Genomic DNA, 5,794 nt, shown 5'->3' on the forward strand with positions numbered 1-5,794 from the left:
GTTCATAAGCAAGCTACTTTATTTCATAAATATTTGCCATAAAGGCATTACAAAGAGGGGACGAACAAGGACAGACAAACATAAAAGGGGTGAAGTAGCTGTATCGATTAAATATTTACAATTTTAAATATATAATAAAAATTTGATTATATTTACAATGTTCGATTGAAGCATTGCTCATTACAGATGCAATTTGTAATGGCTTTCCTGAAGGATAGGTATCCGACCACCAGGGTAGACCCCTTGCTTTTTCTTTCCCTTGTTTTTGGCTCCCACTTACCTGGTGCCAAACCACACTTGAGCTGCGACCATGCTGGGGCACTTCTTTTCACGGGTTAGTCGAACAAGTTGACTCCAGTGCATATTTTTTTAAAGTCTGGTACTTACTCTATCGAATTTTTGTCGAACCACTAGGTTACGGAGACGTAGCCAAACCAATATAAGTTGTCAAACGGTGGGGGTAGGGAGACAGACAGACTGACAGACGCATGCACAAATACATATAAGGTTTCCACATAGTTTCTGTCAACCGAATCCACTTACAAAAGCATTGTTTAGCCTGGGGCTATAAGAGACTGGCCCTCGGTGTTGCACAGTAGACAAATCCCAAAAAAACAAGTGGTCACAAAGTGAGCTTCTCAATCGCAGAGCAATACTTTTAGATATTATGAACATTGTTTCATTATGTGAACAACTGCAAATTCATTTCAAAATCAAGTTTGTTTCTAACATAACAACCAAAAGCACAAATGAAAAGACAAACAGAATAATTTCAGAGGTGTACTTGCCAAACAAGTGACTTGATCTGAGGACCATGTGTTAAAAAGTGAGGCTATTATAGCATGGAAGATTACTTCGTCAAACGTAATGCTTATTTATTCAAATTGTTTTGAATTATTGTGCATTATCTCAAAGCTTCGAAATTTCAATGATGTGATTGTTTATTTTAACCATTATATTGTACGCTATGTGCGAGAGACTGGATCTAGCCAGTATGAACAGTGTTTTGACCGGATATGGCCGGTTTAAGCCTTTTAGCATTCAGATCACTGTCAAATGTAGTACTTATTTCTTTACATTGTTTTGAATTAAACATGCATTATCCCATAGTTTTGAGATTTCGATGAAGTGATTGCTTTATTTTTAGAATGACATTGTAAGTTAGGAGAGAGAAGCGGTATTTAGATGGTTTGAACAAAAAAATAGAATATTTGAACCGGATATGGCTGGTCTAACTCTTTAGCATTCAGATTACTCTGTCAAATGTAATGCTCATTTATTCACATTGTTTTGAATTAATCATGCATAATTTTGTAGTTCCGAGATTTCAATGAGGTGATTGTTTTATTTTTTAAAATTACATTGTAGGCTAGGTGTGAGAGGCTGGACCTAGCCCGTATGAACATAAAATAAGTAGAATATTTCAGCTGAATATGGCCGGTTTAATCCTTTAGCATCCAGGTTACTCTATCAAATGTGATGCTTATTTATTCACATTGTTTAGAGTTAACCATGTGCTATCTCATAGCTTTTGAGATTTTGATGATGTGATTGTTTTATTTTTAAAATGACATTGTAGGGTAGGTGTAAGAGGCCAGATCCAGCTGATTTGCAGATAAAGCGGGTAGACTGGTTTAAATGCGAAGGAGCTAAACATTTTTTTAAATATTCAGTGTTGAAATTTTTGTTGCATCTACTGTGACCTTGCCATCGACACGGTACCACTTCATCTGGTCTGTGGGTCTTTGGTGAGGTTGTCGGTTCATACATATACCTTTTAGCCTTTACTTGTTTCAGCCATTAGACTGTGGCCATGCTGGGGCACCACCTTCAAGAATTTTTAGTTGAATGAATTGATCTCAGTACTTTTTTTTTTAAGGTCAGTACTTATTCTGTTGAGTCAGAGTGGCTGTTCCAACACATCTCCCTTGTCAGCCTCTGGAGCAACACCTTTTCCATTCCGTCTGTTGGGTCCACGAGGCAGTCTGACTTACAAGAAATTGTACATTCCATTCTTCAAATACTTAGATCTGTGTAATGATTTATCATTTTAGTGTGTGCAACCATCTTGCACTAGGCCCTTGCCAACAGTTCAACCACGAAACAGGAAGTACTAGTTTACATGGTTAACTAGAAGCAGATAATTTCAGAGGCCTGACCTCCACAAAAATGGAAGTTGTTCTAATGGAAATGTTCTGATACGAATTAACCCTTTATCCTTCAGTTTAATCTGTCAAATGCAATGCTTATTTTTTCATATTGTTTTGAGTTAACCATGCGTTATCTCATAGCTTTGAGATTTCGATGCTGTGGTTGTTAGCTTTTAGAATGACATTGTAGGGTAGATGGGATAAGTTGGATCTGGCCAAGTATGGCTGGTTTAACCGTTTCTGTCAAATGCAATGTTTATTATTTCACGTTGCTTTGAGTTAATCATGCATTATTTCATAGCTTTGAGACTTCAGTGATGTGATTGTTTATTTTTAGACTGATATTGTAGGCTTGTGGAGGCGCAATGGCCCAGTGGTTAGGGCAGCAGACTCGCGGTCATAGGATTGCGGTTTTGATTCCCAGACCGGGTGTTGTGAGTGTTTATTGAGCGAAAACACCTAAAGCTCCGCGAGGCTCTGGCAGGGGATGGTGGCGAACCCTGCTGTACTCTTTCACCACAACTTTCTCTCACTCTTACTTCCTGTTTCTGTTGTGCCTGTAATTCAAAGGGTCAGCCTTGTCACACGGTGTCACGCTGAATATCCCCAAGAACTACGTTAAGGGTACACGTGTCTGTGGAGTGCTCAGCCACTTGCACATTAATTTCACGAGCAGGCTGTTCCGTTGATCGGATCAACTGGAACCCTCGACGTCGTAAGCGACGGAGCGCCAACAACAACAATTGTAGGCTGGATGTGAGAGGCCAGATCTGGCCAGTTCGAACATAAAACAAGTGGAATATTTTGGCTGGATGTGGCCAGTGTAAATGCTAACAGGTTAAGTAACACTGACTTGTCACTCCTTTTTCCTTTCCTTTCCCTCCTCCTTGACACTAATCTTTATGCTTTCTCTCTTCTTACTCGATTTTCTAACACTGTCTTTTTTAATCTTTCACTCACCACCCTGTCACAGCCACATCTGTTTCTCTCATCATACTTTACTTCTAAACACTCCACTTAAAGTCACCAGTCTCTTTCCTGTTCTCATTCTCAGTTGTGTCTAGTGAGTGACAAGGTGACCCCAACAGATGCTGATGTCATAAAAAAAAATACATGCAGCACAATGTACCGAGTGATTGTCAGAGCATTAACAATGTGGGATTGAGAGAACTACTTGGCTTTTGCAGGTGAAGGGGGTAGCGGAGGCTGGGAGAATGATGGCTTTTTTTTTTTTTTTACAGATTCTGGTGACCTGCTTTCCCCCACCCCCCATCCTTTTATGTTTTCTTATACATTTGATATTATTACATTTTACCCAGTGGTTCTCAGCCGGGGTCAGTATTGCCCCTGAGTGTCCATTTAAGAGTTTTGGAGGTCCACGCAACAAAATAGTTAATATCTGTCAAATGCAATGCTTATGTTTTCACACTGTTTTGAGTTAACCATGCATTATCTCATAGCTTTGAGATTTCGATGCTGTGGTTGTTAGCTTTTAGAATCACATTGTAGGGTAGGTGGGATAGTTAATATTCTAAGGGCTCCTGAAAAAATTTTGATTTAAATGTATATATTGGTGTGTATTTCAAGAAACAGCTGGGTTTCTTTCTCTAACGTTTTGCATATTGGGTTGGCAACTAAGTTCCCTCCGTTTTTTTAAATTTTAATTTTTTAAAAGGTTTAATAAAAAATAACAACTAATTAATCAATAATGTATTCACCCTTGTTGTTTACAACTTCTTCCTAACGTTCAACAAGATTTTCAATACCTCGTTGGTAGAAATCACCTGATTTCGACTCGAAAAATTGATCCAACTAAGCTCTCAATTCTGCATCAGTATTGAACGAAACTCCACTCATAGCATTTGAAAGAGATCGAAAGAGGTGAAAATCCATTGGTGCCAAATCAGGAGAATACGATGGGTGTGGCAGCACTTCCCAGCCATGCATTTGAATGGCTTCCTTAGTCATATCGGTGATATGAGGGCGGGCGTTGTCGTGCAGCAGAAGAACTCCATGCTGCCAATTAGGTCTTTTCTCTTGAATAGCCGTGTTGAGTCGTTCCATCTGTTGAACATAGAGTTCTGTGTTGACCGTTTGGTTCCATTCAAGCAATTCGTATTGAATATCTTCAAAAGGGCCACACCACCAATGGAGAGTACTATGTTGATTTGTTGAGGCAGTTACTAAAGGCTGTGAAGCCCAAATGCTCAGGAGAAGTGATGAAAGAGGTCTTGTTTTATGAGGACAAGTCATTGCTTTCAATGGCTGCCATGTGTGATTGTAGCTTTGAACTGGTTGATCACCTTCCCTATTCACCTGATTTGGTTCCTTCTATCATCTGTTCCCCAACATGGAAAAGACACTTGGCTGGGAACCAGTATTGCAGTGGTGATGACAGCATATCTGTTGTTGCTACTTGTTATTTTTGAAGTCTTCTTTGAACATTCAGATATCAGTTTTATGTGGGAAGAAACAATGCATTTATTAATAAGAAGAATCGCACTTAATGCATGCAAGATTTCTCAGCTCTAGCATCACTCCTTCATAGTCAGCCTATGAACTTTTCAGCTCTGGCTGTGTGTTAAGTAGCTTGCTTACCAACCACATGGTTCTGGGTTCAGTCCCACTGTGTGGCATCTTGGGCAAGTGTCTTTTACTATAGCCTCGGGCTGACCAAAGCCTTGTGAGTGGATTTGGTAGACGGAAACTGAAAGAAGCCCGTTGTATATATGTATATATATATATATATATATATATGTATGTGTGTGCATATGTTTGTGTGTCTATGTTTGTCCCCCCAGCATCACTTGAAAACCGATGCTGGTGTGTTTACTCTTTTACTTGTTTCGGTCATTTGACTGCAGCCATGCTGGAGCACCGCCCTTTAGTTGAAGAAATCAACCCCAGAGTTTATTCTTTATAAGCCTAGTACTTATTCTATCGGTCGCTTTTGCTGAACCGCTAAGTTACGGGGACGTAAACACACCAGCATTGGTTGTCAAGTGATGCTGGGGGGACAAACACAGACACAAGGGGTTAAACATAGAGGGGACAAACAAGGACAAAGGGATTAAGTCGATTACATCAGCCCCAGTGCATAACTGGTACTTAATTTATTGACCCCGAAAGGATGAAATGCAAAGTTGACCTCGGCGGAATTTGAACTCAGAACGTAAAGACAAACAAAATACCTCTAAGCATTTCGCCTGGCATGCTAACGTTTCTGCCAGCTCGCCGCCTTGGATAACATTCAAATAATGACCAAAAGTGTGCACTGAGAAAATTTTCTTTTGTTGTCATTTATTTAAAATTTTCTTTAGTATTCATGTTGCATTTTGATATTGGGTCAGACAAGTATGCAATCCAACGAGTTAACAGACTGAGGATATGGTAATGAGGACACATCTGTGTTTCTTTTAACAGCCATGTCAGCTCTATAGTTCTATATGGTTTTTGTTGAACTTTTATAACAGGTAGTCCTTTGTGTACGTAGCCAGGAGTATGTAGCTGTAGCATTGGTATATTGAGATGTTGTTCATCTACAACATTAAAATATTTTATGTTGATTTAATAACTGTCTGTCTGTGTATGTATGTATGTATGTATGTATGTATATATATATATATATATATATATATATATAT

General features: G+C 39.1%; 1 protein-coding gene across 2 annotated transcripts in view; it reads left to right on the forward strand.

The window, feature by feature from the left end:
- LOC106876357 (pyruvate carboxylase, mitochondrial) overlaps nt 1-5,794 on the forward strand; it is an 87,008-nt gene that overhangs the window by 19,788 nt on the left and 61,426 nt on the right. The gene's annotated exons all lie outside the window — the stretch shown is intronic.

Source organism: Octopus bimaculoides, chromosome 25, assembly GCF_001194135.2.
Source record: "Octopus bimaculoides isolate UCB-OBI-ISO-001 chromosome 25, ASM119413v2, whole genome shotgun sequence".
Taxonomy (NCBI): Eukaryota; Metazoa; Mollusca; class Cephalopoda; order Octopoda; family Octopodidae; genus Octopus; species Octopus bimaculoides.